The sequence below is a fragment of the Vidua chalybeata genome, chromosome 13 (assembly GCF_026979565.1).
Source record: "Vidua chalybeata isolate OUT-0048 chromosome 13, bVidCha1 merged haplotype, whole genome shotgun sequence".
NCBI lineage: Eukaryota > Metazoa > Chordata > Aves > Passeriformes > Viduidae > Vidua > Vidua chalybeata.
The window spans coordinates 8438357-8456797 of record NC_071542.1 but is presented as its reverse complement, the minus strand read 5'-3'; the positions used below and the strand labels follow the sequence as shown (position 1 = coordinate 8456797).

General features: G+C 40.2%; 1 long non-coding RNA gene across 1 annotated transcript; it reads left to right on the top strand.

Annotated features, from left to right (window-relative positions):
- Positions 1–4165: 4165 nt before the first annotated feature.
- On the top strand, positions 4166–16444 carry LOC128794839 (uncharacterized). The gene is made up of 4 exons (XR_008433285.1): positions 4166–4215; positions 7919–8248; positions 14712–14861; positions 16402–16444. It is a non-coding gene; the product is annotated as an uncharacterized LOC128794839 (long non-coding RNA).
- Positions 16445–18441: the final 1997 nt, after the last annotated feature.

Genomic DNA, 18441 nt, shown 5'->3' with positions numbered 1-18441 from the left:
GTTTATCTGAGATACACTGAAGTCAGAGCTGGAAATCAGCATGAGGAAAAGACACAAGTTGTTAATATTTGTTGTTTTTTTCCTCTGTGAAGTGCTTATAGTGTCCATTTCCATGTTAACACATTGCAAAGTGTCTTCTCAATGTTAAGTGTCCGATAATGGCAACAAAACCCAGCACAGATAACGTGTTACAAGGATACACAGTAAATCAGACAATTTAATGAATTCATAACCTTTCATTTTATTTCCTTCCTGTGAGATAATTTTAGCCAGTGTCAATGGGATTTGTAGGAAGGGGGAATGAATAGTGATCCTACCTCAACCAATAAAACAAAATCCTAATTTTCTGTCTTTTATCTTTTCCCATTCTTTCGTGCGCCTCTTTGGCCTTGTCAAAACATATCGTTCAGTTAGAGACTAAAAATATTTTCCCATCGATTGGGGTTATTGATTTTTTTTAATCTGTACTTTGGCTTAGAGAGCTAGGGTGAAGGGTGAAAGTTCACCGGCTTAGTCCGCTGTTTTATCTGGACAGCAGAAGAATGTATTGGCAGCAGATTTGATTTACCTTGTTGGTCAGCTGTAGTCACTCCAAGCTCTGCAGACAAGCAGCAAGCGTATTTTGCTGTCTATTTTATTGTACACCGAACTTCTTGAAGGTCCAACCTCTCTATTGATTTATCTCTCAATTTCCAGTGGCCTATGTTTCCATTCTTATTAACATAAATGTATCAGAAATCAGATTCCCTCTAAAAGATATATTGATCATTTATGAGCTTTGAAAAAAGTCTGACATGTATGCCATGTATTTCAATCATCCAGGGTCCACAAGACTGATACATACTGAGTAATAAACAAATGGAGAAAAATAGTAGAAAAAATGGTGTATATCATGGTGCTGTTATAGAATATACTTGGATATATCTGGTGTTGATATTGAAAATCATTTTCATACTAAAAAAACATTGGTTGTTGTGAACAAATATTTGTCTAAAGGCTCAAGAGTCCTGGTTGAATTGCTGCAAACTTATTTCTGAATAAATTTAAAATAAACTATTGTGAAATTACAAATTTATTGAGAAAAAGTTATCGTACCACATAGTGAAAAATATTTATATTTTTTCTATTCTCCCTGTAGATGCATTGAATAGGTTAAGCCTTTTTTTGAGAAAACTTGCTAGCTAAATGTTTTCTTTATAATACCTGTTACATATGTAGTTTGCATATAAATACATAAAGGGAAAAGCTCTTGTCCTAGAAAATGATTTTTGGAAGATGTCCTTGTACCTACCCAGAATCTCTAAGTCACAGTGAGTTCTGCTCTTTCAGATCCTGGGGAACCCTTGTGAGCAGAGCCAAAGAGAAAATGGAGGTGGGAAGGGAAAATGTAGGGCAATCATTCTTTTCTGAAGAAAAGCTTTTCCTGTACTTATAGAAAGTATGTCAGACCAAAACTATTAAAATACAGTTTTCAGGCAAATCTAGCATGCTGCAACTGCAGACACTAAGTGAGGACATTTAGCAGGCTCCCTGAATACTATCTGGTCAATGAGTGCTACAAATAGGTGCATAGATTCAAATATAATTTTGATAATTTCTAGATTTCTTGGAAAAATTCAAATTCATTAGGTATGTAAAATATTCATAAGGTAGCTCTAAAGAGATTCCAAGTTACTGCAATACCAATCTGTCCTTGGAGGTCACTGGGTTTGTTGTCCCTTCCCAACTTGTTTTTAAAGGCAGAAACAATCCTTTGTCCAACAGTCCTTTGGTCCAGGATTGACTTGACCACAACTACCTGAAGCACTTTCTACATCTCTGAGTGCCCTTTCCCTGACCATCCCCACTGCCACTGCAACAGCCTGTGGATATCATTGCTCAGCAGCTGTGGACAATGTTTCTGTAGATGCTCAGTTAATTGGAGGGTTTCATTCTCCATTTGAAGTGAACCTCTGTAGCAGGTCAGAAGTCTTAGGACTTCTGGGCCGAATCCTTTAAGGGCCAAATGGTCTTTGTTTTGCTATTTCTTCAGTAGCAGCCTCCCTCTTTCAGTTTGCCAGGTGCTTTTAGCATGCTTGCCCGAGGAGGGAAGAAAAAGGCTGGCTTCCCTTTGCTGTAGGCAGCAAGCATGTGCAGGTACAGGGCTAATTCATATGAAAGTTTATTTTGCCACAGCCCATTGTGGGGGCAGAGAGTGAGTGAGAGTATTTTCCTCTCCCCAGCCATTACCTTCTCAGAGGCAGTGAAGCAAAAGCAGCTTTCCAGGAAGGATTTGAATAAAGAATACTGTGACCTTGTGACAAGAAAATGCTCATGCAGTGAGCAATGTCAGTTCTCCATCTTCTTTGTGGCTGGATACATCCTGGAGGGCTCTCTCAGACAAAAAGCATTTCCCATCACAAACCAGCTTCCTGCATTTGGGATGGTTTCTAGCTCTGGCAGCAAATGCTCCAAATCTGTGGCGTCAGTTCTATTTTAGGTTTTACTTTTGCCAGCAGTGCTGTGTTCTTGAATTTGACTTTGCTCCACATTCCAAACAAATATTCAGACTGCCTTTTCCTACTCTCTGTCTCCCTTTGGACTTCCAAGAACAGAAGGATTGTCCTGTCTCATTCCTGTGGACTCCTCTGCATGGCACATCACATGACAGTTGCAACCACAGATGACTGGACTGCCTTCTCTGCCACTTGCTACCATGAATTTCTATGTGTTTACTTTCACTCTGGTTGTTTTCCGGTGGGTTGTGTTGCTGTTATGTTTTGATTTCTTTTTGTCTTGCATGCAAAGGGAACAGCTGGGAAAGGCATTTTTTTCTATGAGTAGAAGAATTGTATCAATATTGCATAATCTATCTCCATTTTCAGTAAGTCTTCATTAGATAGCCATACAGGGATCCCCAGGTGACATATAATAAAGCCCCTTTCCATGACAGAAACATACCCATTAACAAATTTTACATTTTCCTTTCTTCCGTTGCTCACCACAGAAGCAATTTCAGTAAGAGCCTTATTAAGTCTTTGCAGGACTGGAACATATGCTGTCAAAGGAAGTACTGTCAAGACTAAAGGAATGAGTTACTGGGCATTTTCTGGCTCTGAAAATTGCTTTTAAAAATTCAAGTAACTGGACACAACGGACACTATTCTGTTTAGTAGTCGTGCCCCTAAATTTGAATCTCTTTGTTACCTAGAATAGATAAGATACAGCAATGATTGTTCAAACATACTGTATCAGAGACCTTTGCACAGACTACTGCCACTGCAAAAACAATCAGTCCCTGCAAAAGCTGTTTGCTTTGCCTAGGAAACCACAGGAGCTGGACATGGAGACTCACACCAGGCCAGACAATACGACTGCTGGTACCTCAGAAGACAGTATATTCCATTATTGTACTATATGATCCTAAATACTGCCATAAACTGCTAATATACTAATGTGTTCATAGTCTATTGATTGATACTGGGAATAGTGTTCTGGGTTAGTCTGACTTATTTGTAACACTGCATATAAGCAGAATTTTTTGTGGCACATGGCGTGTAGGAAAAGGGATTCCACACATGCTTTATCTTATCATTGAAGCATTAGTGTTACAGTTTCTTTTATAGTGTACTAAAAATAATTTTATTTATAAATCTCCTTACACTCTTCAAGCATTTGGGACACCATACAAAATTCCAAAAAGAATTTAAAATGCATTAAAAATTATATTAAAGAGCCGCAGCCTGGAAGTTTTAATAAAAACCTGATCAAGGGTGTCAAGGGGCGAGAGATGTTATTCATATAAAGTCAATAGAAATAAAACTGAATGCACAGTTAAAATGTTTTGAATATTTTTAAGACAAGGACACAGAGATTGAGGGAGACCTGGAAAACAAGAGCCATATTGGGCTCCCCTAATGAAATGCTTTGGCTGGAAGAGGGGCAGCAGGGAGGGGCTGCTGCATCTGCACGAGGCCTGGCGCCCTCACTGTTGCTCTGGTAGGATGTAACTTGCACCAGGGGGCTCTTAGGGGCTCTAATTCTCCTCTTCCCACCTGAGCTGGTGCAAGAGCACGTGTGCTGCTTCCACAGGCCTGAGCTCACCAGGGCCACTGACTTTTGCCCTGGTCAGCGTCCCGCTGGCAGCAGGGACAGCCTGGGACACAAGGCCGGACGGAGGCCAGCGCTGTGCCCCTGCAGGGGTTACCCGGGGGTCTGCTTGGCCATTTGGGCACGGTTGGTACTGCTCAGGGTGTGAGAAGTGCAAGGATGTGTGTTGTCAGCAGCAGGGGCTCAGCCTCAGGCTGGAGCAGGCCCTGGCCCCGCAGCCAGGCACGGAGCCTGTGAGCAAAGCATGTGTGGCACTCGGCACAACCTGTGAGTAGCAGAGGAAGTGCCCGAAATGGAAAGCACAGCCGCTGAGCCCTATGGCCCTGGGAGCTGCTGCTGTGCATCCCAACCTACAGCTCAGGGTGCAGCCTGCAAAAACCATGCACTAGGAGTAGCTTTTGGAAAGCTATGCTTTCCTAAGCATGGCTGCTGTAGTGAGATGTTAGTAAATGAAACACTGCTCCTCTGGAGACATTAGATTGGACTTGATGATCTGACAGGTCTTTTCCAACTGAAATGATTCTATGATTGGAAGGTGAAATCTGTTGGGTTTTTGACTGCTTGAAGCTGCTTGCAGAGCTACCTACACCAAGTGCATTATGACTTACAGACAGCCCTCAGGGCCTGTGAATGCCTCAGCCATATTCAACACACTCATATACAATGGTTTTGTGAAAGAAAATGTTCCTTCCACACAGTAAAGCATGAGTGTGTAAATTTGAGCCTTGGTCACACTACATGGTATCAGCACTCACACTCAGAAATTATTGACACATAGTCTTAATTTTTAGACCAAGGACAGCTTTTATGCACTCACTAAAATATACCACAGAAGGTGTAACTGGTTACACAGGAACTGCAAATGTCTTTCCAGGTTGTGTTTGATAAGTGTAATTAGATATTGCTATGTTTACCTTGTATTTTAGCATCTAAGATAGTCTACAGTCAGTAGCATAAGAACACTATTAAAAAGCAAAGGTTTTTCCTAGGAGAATGGGCATGTGCAGCAGGGGTTTGCAGTGTTGCGTGCTGTCAGTCAAAATTTGCTAGCAATGTCATTGAAGGTCAGAGGCCCAATATCTCTGCAATCAAAGCTGACAATGACACATTCACTAGATAGATACAAGGAAGGCACTTTTCCACTAACTGTCCTAAAGTAATAAGTGAAAAATTAAAACTTTTCTTTTAAATATACTGCACACATTGTAGCAAAGTAGGTTTGGATTTTTTTTCCCTGAAAGAAAATAGCAATGATAAAATGGAAAATGAAGAAATAGTACCTGTCATTTTAACCAGCTGTGGCATATTGTTTTCCAGTGTTTTCTAAAGGTTCACAGCTGTGGAATCAGACCAGTGGAAAAACAATAATGACTAGAGTTGCAGCAGGGAAGCTAAACTAAGAGGGGCACTAACAGGCAGCAAAAGAGGCTCAAAAGAAAATAATGTAAATTCTAATTTAATCTACTGATGCAAACCCAGAGATACTCTTCTGTTTCTTCAGTTCATTCTGTTTGCATTTATGCTAAGGTTTTGGTTGGGACCACAGTGCATTTCAGAAGCAAATTTCCAATTTTCCACTTAATATGTATTGGTTCACCTCAATCAGCAGAGACAACTAAGCCAAAAGGGTTCCTATTTCACTGCATCACTCCCTGATGTAGATCATACATACTTCAGCTACCATGAGCATATCAGAAGAAAAGTCTAGGGGGAGAAGCCTGGGTAAAACCAATATTTGACTCTCTCAACCGCAACACTAATCCTAACCTTCACCCTAAACCTAGCCCTACCCCAAGCCCAAATACCATGGCTGGTGCAGATGAGAAAGCTGTAGGAGCAGCAATACTGGGGTCTTGCCTGGATTGTTTTGGCATTCTTTTTCCAGCCCCGATGCTCTTGGAGCTGCAGGATGTTACACTCTCTCAAAAATCCCAGACACAGAATGATGATGAACTTGCCCACAAGCACATATTGGTGGGAAGAGACTCGTGCTCAGAGCAACCATGTCACACCATGCAAAAAACTGTTAAATGTCAATAACATTTAAGCAATATCATCTGTGTAGATAGAAGATTCCATTACCAATTCCCAGACAAGCCAGTTTATAAAGGGAAGTTTTGACTTGAAATGATGTTTAAAATAAAAGACTGCCCTGGATGTTCAACCAGACATCCTGAAGGAAAACTTGAAATGCTTGCCTCCAAGAAAATACTTCTTGGAAAAACACAATTTCCCTTCAAATCCGAGCCCCAGTTGAAACATTTTCCATCAGTTGAAACAACAGCATTGAACTGTCATACAGACAGTGTGAGAAAACAATGGAGAAACAATTCAGTATCATGGGATGGAAGGTTCATCACAAAAGATATGAAAAACCAGGGTTATTCACAGAAAACTGGCTCATTTTATGTTCTCATAGCTGTGAAACCAGTACCTGCCTAGGAACTTCCTCTACTAGTTTGCTACTAGATAGCAAACCCCTGATGCTATCTTTGACTTCATGGACAATTTTTTCCCTCTTGAAACTTAGGATATGTCTGCTAAATTACCATGCCAACAAAGGTTGCCTGTCCAGGAATCCTACCCCAGAAATGCCAGGAAGTCCCAGAAATAACTTGAACAGTGAAAGTCTGAGTTATTTCACTATCCTGTCACATTTCATGGCTCTTTTCTCCAGTTCTTAGCCTGTGCATCCTTCTTAGAAATACATGGATGGGTTTGATGATTTCCATCTCTGTGTCTTGATGCTTCAAAAGCTTCAGGGGCACTTTCTAATTCTGGACGAAGCCAAGAGGGGCTTTTTCCCACTTCTTATACCCTGTTCTATGACATCCTTTCCCTAAATCCCTTCCAGAAATCTCAGCACAGACACTTAGCTGGAGCAATACATAAAGCCAACTCATCTTTTAATTTTTTTTCCACCAGTTAGTATAATGATGACCTGCAGCACTTGGGTTCAAATCCTGCTGGCCAGGAATTTAACACTTCTTTCTCATCAAGACAAAATAGGAACATTGTTGAATAAGTAGTTGTGTTAAAAGCACAGGAATCTCACAGCTGATTTAATAAAATTGAATTCCTGGTAGAGGAAGGAAACATTCTCAAGGGAAGGAAGAAAATAGAGCAGATATCTTGCAATGGTGAGTTTCACACATCTAGCCTGGGAGTTTGGCAACCAAATAGACATTTTGAAGAGCTAAATGGTAACATAAATCACTGGCAATTTATTATGAAGTGATTATATATATTTCAGTAGATGTCACACAATATAACTGCATTAATTAAAATGGAATTAATATAGGGCATCTTGCCATATCTAGCAATATATCAAAGCATAATTTGCAATATGAGCTCTGCCCTCACTGTAGGGCACTCCCCACTTCAGGAATGGTTGTTTGCTTAAGCCTGTCTTGGTTTATTTTTCAGCTGCAGTTAATTTTGGAAGAACTATTATGTCTTTTTAAAAAAAGACAAAACCAATAAACACAGTACACTAAAAAGCATTTTGATTTGTTTCACAAGGTTACTACTACTACTACTACTACAGTGTGGATTTAGTGTTGCAGCCAGGGTCAAGTATTAGGTAGAAGTGCTACTTATGGGACGCTGAATACAGGATGCAACTTGTTTTAATTCAAATAAAAGTTGTCTCCTTCCACCAACAGAATGGGTGGAGGTTGCAAATACCTTCTCACTTTCAGTGCTGTTAACACTGAGAAGGAACAAATGTCCTAAAAAATAATGAATTGTGTTGAAAAAATGTGAGATTCTTAAAATGAATTCATATGGGGAATCTTTTTGTGTACTTTCTTATTTCTAACCCCCTTAGGGCTGAAGTCCTCCAGTTCTCCATCCTCAATGAAAGGGAAGGGACAGAGGAGAAAGAAGGATGCATTAAATAATAAAACAATAAAATACCAAAAAAGAATTGCACCAATTATTCTGTTTGGATGAAACCTTGTGGCAGCGCCGCTGGATCCATGACAACAGGAAGGAACATGGAAGGAGTAACTTCTCATCATCAACAAAGAAGCTCATTAGAACAAGGAAAACAGTGTGACCCCCTAAGCTGCTTTATCTCTCTCCCTAATCACAGTGAAATTCTGCTAGAACTCTTCTTTGATGGTGAGAAGTTAAGCACTCTGTGCTGTACCTGCTGGTAAGTATATAACTTTTGAAATCACAGCAGTGTGAACATTCTTCTTTGCAATGATGCCTGCTTTTATAAATATTATTTTCCTTATTGCTCTTAAAACTTCTGCCAGGCTTCTGGAACAGAAAAGTTCTATTCTTCAATGAACACAGATATTTCTTCTTAGAAAAATGGGAGCTGCATTCACATGCATCTGGAGGCTCAGTTTGGCTTTTAGCCCAGGGATGAATTTATTTGTAGATGATTTTAGAAATCGGTTCCACTGTCTGAATCTGATTTTCTTTACAGCAAAGACAAGCCCCTCTAAACCAAGAAACCTAATTAGGATGCTATGTAAATGCCATAATAATTAGCACAGCTTCTATGTGCATTCTTATAAAATGAATGTTTACATTGCTATATAGGATTTGCAGTGAGGTAGTGTGTGAAGAGTCTCCTGCTGTGCTTGGTACAGTAAAATTCACTTTGCAAAAGAGGGAGCTGCTCCCAAAGAATTTAAGGCTTTAGCAGGTGACTGGTTCACTTTTTGTTAGGTGACCTAAAGCCTTTAAGGCCTGGCCTATACACAAAGGCACGGAAAGTGTTGTTTGATACTGATTTGATTAAATTGGAGCAACTTTTCCACGAGAGTATTCATACATTGGTTTAATTTGTGTTGGCGAATTTACAAGCATGAACTAAATTTGCATAATCAGTCTTAGTCTGACATAAAAGAGAACAAACACTAAAATTGCACCAGTTAGCTAAATGGATATAAATTAACCCTGAAGCCCTCTCTGAGCAGAATGAAGCCTCAGAAATACTGTACAGCAGCAGCGAAAAGCATCCAACCACAAAAATTCTATTTATTACCTAAGGATTAACAATATAAGATTAAAAAGATGCAAAACCAATTCAAAAGTATTCCAAAGTTAGTCTGCATTGAAAATGACCTATTTGAAAAGACACACACTGAAATGCAGATTTTGGAGCTGCAGGTCAGCTCAGCCTAAGCCTGTGGCAGGAGCTGCAGAGCAGCTGCTGAAGGCTGTGCTGCTCCACATGTGCCTGCTCCCTGCAGCACCTCCTGCTCATCCTGGCAGAGCTGGCCCCACCCTGATCTCCACCTCGGAGCCTCTCCAGGACAGAGGGATGCAGAGAGTGAGACTGTTCTCTGTCCTGGCCACAGCCACGGAATAACTCCTCTCAGATATCACACAGCCACAGAGTTCTGCTCAGGTGCGTGCCTAACTTTACATTTAGTAGAGACTCATCCACTCCACACAGCTTTTACAGTAATTAAAAATCTGAATCAAATCATACTAATTTCGCCAGCAAGTCCCAAAGGAACACTATAAAGTAACAGCAGGACAAAAACTGAGAGAGGGACTATTACAGTATTACAGCATTATTACAGACTGTAGGGAAAGATGTAAATTACAAATAATGAAGGAGAAGTACTGCAAAGATCTATAATCTCTGTATGAAGATCAACAACAGGCTTTTGAAATGCTAAAAAATTACACCCATGACAAGGCAATGTCACTGTGGGAGAGGAAAAATTGTGACAAATAGTTTGTCAGAAAGGTAAGAAGCATTTGATCATCTCTCCAGCTGGGGCAGTGGTTATTTTTTTTTATTATTGTGATTTGCAAGGCTCTGGATGGAGCCGAGCAATTGCTACAAAAAGAGAATAGTTTGACAACAGTTGTTCAAATTATGAAAGAAGTTAATTTTTCTGGATCATGCATTTTGTGTCATCTGAATTGCTTATGGGATATTTTCTTTTTGTGTTAAGGAAAATAATTTTTCATAATCACATGGATACACCTGTTCTGAGTATTTGTATAACCATCTTGAACATCACTCACCCTCCCACCCCACCCTTATGGTGAATATTTTCAGATATCTGATCAGAGATCAACAAGGATATTCTATGTCAGAGCTGACCAAATAGACACTGTTAAGAAGTTAGAAAACAATGAATACTCGATGTTTCGTCAAAAAGACCAACTTGTAGACTTAAAATAGCTGGCACAGTTGTCAAAACAGGACTGTTCAGTGATAGCTGACAAACAGAAACAGAGCAAATATAGCTACCCCATCATTTGCTATGAAGTTTGTGCCTCTGATTTCTCAAGCCAATTCAAAGCAAGCACTTCCATATCAAATGTGTCTGATGGACAGCCTCAGAGCTGAGGTAATGTGATTTGTTATCTGTCAAATACTGCACATTTGCTGTGAACATTATGGATTTTAATTTTTTTTTAAATTAATGTACTTCAAATGTATTCTATTAAGAATCTCTGGAACAGTCTTCTTTATTCACAGAGAAAAAGATTTTATGTTAGTGTGGGCTGTTCACATGGACTTTATAGTGCCTCAGTTTTCAGAAGGTGCAAAACTCCTGCTGAGGACACCAGCTTGGCTCCCTTGGTACATCAGCGCCCTCCAGTAGACTAATGCCACCACCTTCATCAACCAATGCAAAAATACCATGATTTATGTGCATGAGGAACTGCATTCAGAATATTTCTAAGCCATCAACCTGCCATGGAAGCAGTTGACTTCTACACTTTGCTGATCTAGATTGGCACATCCTGATGTCAGTCCTGAAACCTCTTGGTCATCTTCAGTGATACGTAAGAAAAACCACAAGATGTTAACAGTGGATGAGTACCAGCTTCCTGTGGGCAAATGTCTTGTATCAATATTGCCCAAGACACGTTCCTAGGTGGGATTCTCAGCTGATTGACATTTGTTCAGCTCTATAAACTCCCAAAGCAGGGAGGTTGTTTCACCATAAGGGAAGGACAGGCCCTTCTTTCCATCCATGTGCTTTACATTTCATTTTCCATACCTGTTTACTTTTCCCTCTTTACATTTTTCCCCTTTCTGCTAGCGTGTACTTTGGTGTGAGAAGGATCATCACCTCCCTTTCAAGAGACAAAACACAATCTGCCATCAGCATCTTAGAGGAGTATCTGTGTCTGTGTATCACTATCATTTATTCCATAGGTTGGCTGGATCTCTCATCTCTGATGGATTTTCTCTTTTCTTCACCTATCTGTCACAATACCTTGGAAAACATTGCTATTCAGGCAGTCAGACCGAAGGGATGAAGTTTATTTTTCAATCGAACTTGCTTTTGCTGAATATTCTGAGCACTTTCTTCCATCTGAGAGAGTTCATGATCTCTGCTCCCTAACTGTTGACATTTATCTGCCCTTTCTTTCATTCCCAGCTCTCTTTCTGTCATTATGATTCTGATTCCAGAATGACCTATTACCATTTGTCTTTTATTCCTGCACACTTTAGGAATGACACCTTTTATGTTGATATCTGGATGCCTTTTACATTCCTCTCAAACCTTACCCAACTTAGGCAGTTCTTTGTGTGGAGTAGCAAGTCAGCAGTGCAGCTCCCTCTGCCTCCCCACACAGCCTCCTCAATCACTAAGGGTGTGCACTCCCCTGCTCCTTCCTGGGCCTGTCAAAGGACAGCATCAATCAGATGCCAGTTCTGCTCTGGGTTGAGGTCAGGCCTCACATCTCTCTCTGTGGGCTGGGGGTAAATCTTGGCCTCATGGAGGGGTACACAGGAGCATTCAGCAATGGTAAAAGCTGGTACCATCACTCTGGCTATAGACAGTGCCAGAATAATGAGTCCTGCCTTCTCTGCTCTTTTATAAAAGGGACCAAGGGAGAATCCGTACTCTTCTTCTGACACTCCTGCCTCCACAGAAATATCTAAGGTGGTTTTAAAGAGAGCTGGGGAACAGGGGTCAGTGCCACCCACAGCTGCACACTATGGAGTCACTGGTGGAAAAAGGAAGAGTCCTTTCATTTAAGTACAAATTTTAAACTATGGCTGCAGCAAATGAAGGGTGAAAATGCATTAGGTAAGGTTAACAAGTTTGCTTGACTCAGCTAATCAATAACTAAGTAAAGAAGATTCTCTAACCATGAAGAAAACATATTTATTCCCTTGCAAAGGAATGGGGAGGTGCTTTCTGTGATGCTCTGTATACAAAAGTGTTTGGACCTTGTTCATATTAAACTTATATTATACATAAGCTTATATTAAGCTGCACACTGATAATCTGAGTATTCTAACTGATGACAGCCTTCTCAGTGCTTAGTTAAAACAGAGCAGATGTGTCTAAGAGCAAATGAGCTAAACCACACAGAACACACTTCTGGAACTGTTCTTGGGCTGTTTTTTTTTTTTTCTGCATAGGTCATTGGCTATCCAGCACTGCAAAATGTAGGTACTCTTTGCTCCCATTACAGTTTTAATTGAGAGCTTATGATGCAGCTCTGCTCTGGAAAAGAATTCAACATCTTTCTCCTCATGGCTTCAGGACAGTGGGGTGTTGATTTTTTGCCCTTCCAAAATCCATTTCTTTTGTACTTTTTTTAATATATATTTTTAATACATGACTCTCCAAGAGCTTAATATCCTAATGTGCCTTTTACAGAGGAGGAGAATCAGTCAAAGACTAAGTAATCTGCCTAAGATCACAAAGGAAGGCTGTGGCAGCATCACACTGAGACCTGAGGTCTCCAGAATCCTATTACTGTGCTCTAACCTCAAGACCATCCTGTCTTTCTTAAAAGCTTTACTATTACATTCAGGTATGCAGAGACTCAGATGGAAACAAAACCAGAAGGCATAAACAAACTCAGCATGACAGTGACTGCAAATGCCCTGAAACAATAGGAAAGCAAACAATAGAAAAACTAACAGATAAAGTTATTGCAGTTCGAAATATATTTGGAAAGTACATTTTAATATAATGAATTTATATCTATTTTACAACTACTAGTTAATTAGTCAAGGGACCAAAACATTCCTGAAAACAAAGGCAAGTGCTGTTTACTACCCAGTGGGGCGTGATCCTCCTTTGTGAGAATCTGCTATTTTACATGTGTATTATGTCCATGATCTTCTAGGTAAAATCTGTTGGAAATAAGAATAACCTTTCCCCTTAAAGATATAGTTTCTTTCCCTGTGATAAGTCTGTCCATCATCAAAGAACTGATAAAAGGGGAAAAGCGAAGGTCAATGATCAGAAGCTACATAGCCATGCAGCAGAAATGGTTCTGGAAACACATGAAGTTATTCTCAATCTTGTCATGAGTATCACACACAGACACTGCAAATGCTGACCCCCCTGTTCAGAAGGACTCTGGCCCCACAAGGGCTCCTGCATGTTGGGGAACTCTGCTATTCATTTTATGAATAGACAAAAACCAAGATGTGAGCTCTTTTGCTATGTTGCAGATACATTATTTTAATCCTATGCCTTCCGAAATTATGTCCTTAGGCCATTTTTTCTGTTGGTCAGTCAGTGTCAGTCCTCTGAAGTGATTTTATGTCACCTGAAATCCCCACTTAGAGTGGAAGCAGGAGGATGTGTACAGGACAGCAGGAAGTTAGAAAAAAACCAGCTGGAGATAAAAGGGCATAAATAGTAGATAGAAGAGAGCCTTTGGGGAAGGCCACAATACCTCTGCTTGAGTACGTCTGGAAAATTTCCTTCTATTTCCAAATGTTCAGAATAGTGGAAAAAGTCCAGCCAAGGGATTTCACAGTGTAATCAAGTAGTCACTTCAGAATATAATCAGTTAAGAGATTGTTTTATATACACCTGCTATACTACATTATTTATCATGCCCAGAAGGCTCTGCATGACTTGCTATCTTTCATCACAATTCATCCTCTGTGGCAGGTGACTGTCATGAAAGAAAGAAGAGAAGATTCTCAGAACAACTCAACCAGTCACTACCTTCTCAGTCTGGAACTGCCCTTGCAGCAGCAGGGTTTGTTACCAGGCTTTGAGCTGAGAACTGCAGTCCCATTATTCTGCACACTAAAAGCAGCAAGCACAGCTCATGCCTTAAATGTTTCATATTTGAGGCTATTCTTACATTTAGGGAAGGAAAGGAAATTGAATTTTGATCTTCTTCAGATCATAGTACGAAAGGTATTTTATTTCAGGGAATTATCTTTTTGTGTGACTAATGTTTGTTCATTTGACCGCTCTCTGGAATTGAAGGTAGGGCATTTTGAGATGTTATTGTAGTGCTAAGTGCAATAAAAGCTGCAGTGAAAGTAGCTAAACACCCTGAGGAAAGCAAACACACAGCTAATGACACACAGCAACTGCTCTACTTTGAGGATTTACTGGGACAAACAGTTACAACCAGAAGCAGTGTTTATGACATTGAGGAGCCTGATCAGCTTCAAATGCATCTCATTCAGTCACATTTACCTAAAAGAGCATTTCTGACTCATGAAAGGTTCTTCATCAGCTTAACTGGGGACATGGTGGGAAATAAGAAATACTGCCTTGAATAAGGGTTTGTTTCTGGGAGTCTGTGATTCAGTGCTTCTGAAAATACCAAAGCAAATGGTAAATAGTATATCTCTCTCCTTTTATTTATTTTTTTAATGTTGTATTTTACCACCCTACTTTTGTTTCAAGGTTTATCAGGGGCTTGAATTAAATCCATCCAAAGGAAGACTTGATATTCGAGGCTGCCCCTCGGCAAAGAGGAGTTTTGCATTCATTAATATTGCCTTGGGATGAAGGAAGGAACAAGAGAGCCCTGATTGACCTTAGACATTTATAAAGGTAATCTAATTTGTGCTCGTTTGCTACTTTTTCATTAAAGCCACTCCTGGAATGTTTCTTATCATGGGTTCCCCTTCCCTTGAGAAAAGTTTCAACAAATAGACCAAATCCAGCACAGAGTTGGCCCAGCAACTGACTCAAGTGATGTGGAAATGCAGACTTAGAGAAATTCACTACATTCTGATCTGCAGAATTAGGAAGGTAAAATCAGAACCAAGTCTGCAGTCAAACAAGTCAACTTATAGCCAGTATATGACTCATATTACATTCATGCACATGACTACAGCTTATCTAGGACAGACTGAATATGTTGTTCATGCAGGACAGCAGCCCATTTCACAGCTGAAACATTTTAACAATCACTGTCCATTTGTGTACACACAGAGGGTGGAGAAGTAAATCTAATCCTCAATACTGAAGCTTTCTCACAGTCACACAGTTGAAGACATAATTCTAGAAACAGGTGATGCCAGTGATGAAAAGAAATGTTGCAGTTCTCAGAAACATTACTGCTACTTGTCAGGAACATTTTTTTTCCCCCTGACTTAAAGTATATTTGTTATACCACAGATTAACTGCATCCATTTAGGGAAGAAATGGCCTTGAATCATTGTTTCATCTTAGGAACCACAGGTGATGTTGTACACAGTCTGTTTACAACCTCAGGGTTAGTGAAAATGAAACCAAACTAAGAAAATGCCGACCATTGACCAGAACGAGCCCCGCCAACATTTCCTTCTTTAATCTCTTAACCAAACACTACGACACATGACAGCACAATGGTGAGGATGAGGTTTCACAGCCTGCTGGGAATGCCACTTTTTGATTAAAAAGAAACAAAATAATGTTTTGCTTATCTGATTTGCATATTGCACATTAAATAAGCCCTGCAAGGTACCGTGCTTCAAAATGGACTTATTTTTAAAGAAATGTAGATTAATAATCCTCCTTGCTTAAAAAATGAGCTTCAATATTTGTGCGAATCGTAGAGTGAAAAAAATCAATGTGCTATCGACTGCTGGGGATGATCACATTCATTTTGCCCTTTGTGGTTGGTGAAATCCATGCTGCAATTACAGAGACAGGCTGGCAGCAAAGAGCCTCAGTTGGGCTTTCAGCTCCACATTAATCCAAAACTCACCATTTTAATGCAGATATAGATTGCCACGAGTCAATAGCTGACTACTTGAATTGTGAAGTAGCAGTTCCATGCTATATTGGCAGCACTGGCTGTTACAGTATCTTCAAGTATTTTGAAATTTCAAAGTGTTGCTCCATGAAAGTGAAGAGCGTAACTGACACCACATCAGAAGGGGCTGCAGTGTTAATGCTATTATCATCAACTCTAGAATCTACAATGAAGACATAACACCACAAATAATCTTAAAATAGATCAAAAGTAGACTTTTCTTAGGATAACATACAAACGTATCCACTCATGTTTTAATGGCCTGATGCATTATCTCACAAAGTACCCCAAGTGTTGCATTTTTATAATATAGTTCCTAATTCTCCCTCATTTACACTGTTTCAAACACAGATGACTTCACCAGAGAGTTCACGCTGCACTTACAATCTGCCAGGTGAGTTCTGAATTTGGCTTTGGGTAGCAATTCCCTTTTCAGCAATCTGTCTGTAACCAGGAACTGAATTCTGCCACTAAATTTGTGTGAAGAATAGGGAAATCCACTAAGCGATCATTGTCTCCTTTGCAGCACACCACGTGTAGGGTGAACTTAGGACTGTATTTTATATGCAGAACAACATTCTTGTGCAATTCCACGATACTGACCACTTTCTGCCACATCCTGGTGCCAGGGTGCAACACGCCCCGCTCTTACAGCTGTCACTTATGGCGCACAGAGCGAACGCAACCCGAAACCCACGGAGCCTCATGGAAATGCTTCCATTGATTTTACTGAACTGTGCTTGAGTGCCTGCAGACAAGTTCACCACAGAGGCGAGCAGCAGAGCTGGGCTGGGGAGGAGCTGGCTGCAGCATGCCAGGGCTGGATCTCGGAGCAGGCAGGCTGTGTGTGCCGTGCCACCCTGCCCAGCAGCCAGGCTCTGCAGACCCCAGAGGCACCGTGCAGTTTATGTCTAGTTTTTTTCTGCTAATTTCAGAACCGATTATTTACAAATTTCCCAGCCACCGTGCAAGGGTGGCACTTAGGGACGTAATCTTTCAGGTTTGATGATGACCATCTTTACCTCATTCAGACACATAACCACAGTCTGTGCTACAGGTAGGAACAGGAGAGGTGTGTGCTGAGGCTGAGCAACAGACTCAGCTTCGTCAGATGCAGAAAAATGTGCACACTCATTTTTGTTACCAGGGTAACCAGTGAACTCAGCAAGATCTCTTAGCACACATAATACTATCAATAATAAATTAATTAAATAGTTAATATACAGGGAGTAGGCCCAGGTATTTTGCTGCAAAATCAGGTGTGTGCAATCCAAAGCAGCCATTTTCCTTTGTTCATATCTGAAACAGTCTCATTTGATGTTGGTAAGCCTTCTTGTAGTTTAAACTCTTAACAATGAGTTGAGCAGAGTAGGCAGCTATGAGACTTTGTGGAGGATTTCAAAAGAAGGAGGATTCACCCTGGTGTTACATATTGATATTCTCTGTAGCTTTTCATAGCACACCTGATACACCTTAACAGTTTGCCTTAAAAACATTATGAGCTTTGAGAAGGATCTTAACTTTGTCTGCAGAAAAAAATACTGGTTCTTGCCACTGAACTGTATTTGAAGGGTTCTTAACATCTGGAAATCTCATCAAGTAAAAAAAAAAAAGATATAATGTGGAAATGAAGATTATTTATATCTCAGTTATAAATAGACTCACACTATTTTGTGAAACAAGCAACCATAGTTTTTCAGGTTTTTGATTGCTTAGAAAGATATGAGCTTTCAAATGTTTTTCTTATGGTTTCCTCAACAAAACATAAGGTTTATCTCAACTATAATGGACAACATAACAGAAATTTCATTAGTAGCAAGAATCAGAATAACAAGTTTCACTGAACATGATGGGAAGAGAGAAGGATGCATTTGCATGGGCAGGCCAGGGGTCTTCCATAGGAGAGTTTGAGTTTAATTAGCTGAGACTGAACAAATTCTTAAAATTGTCAGAATCTGGTCCTCTCCTCATGAAATCACTGTGATCTAAAATGCCAGATGGAAAGAGGTCTTGGCCACAACAATTCAACATCAGTTAGAATATTAATAAGCAAATGGAAAAAGTGCTTCAAATCAACATGAAGAGTTTTTGCCTTGACCTTCCTACCTGAGTAGTTTTAATTAATTATGAGAAATTTGACTTAGTGTGGAATGATAGTGCATAATGCTAGCCATTAGGTGGAAACCCTAAAATTAGACCCTGTTTTTACAGCCTGTAAAAACAAACTACACAGTGCGTCCCAAGAAGCCAGAAATCTTAACAGAAAGCATGGCAGCAGGGCTGAGATGTTGGATGCAGAACCCTGCCAAGTCCCAGCACCCAGCAGAGGAGGTCTGTCCCTGTTTTGGAGGAAGTGGGAGGGTGCTGCGAGGTGTAGGGGAGGTGGGGACA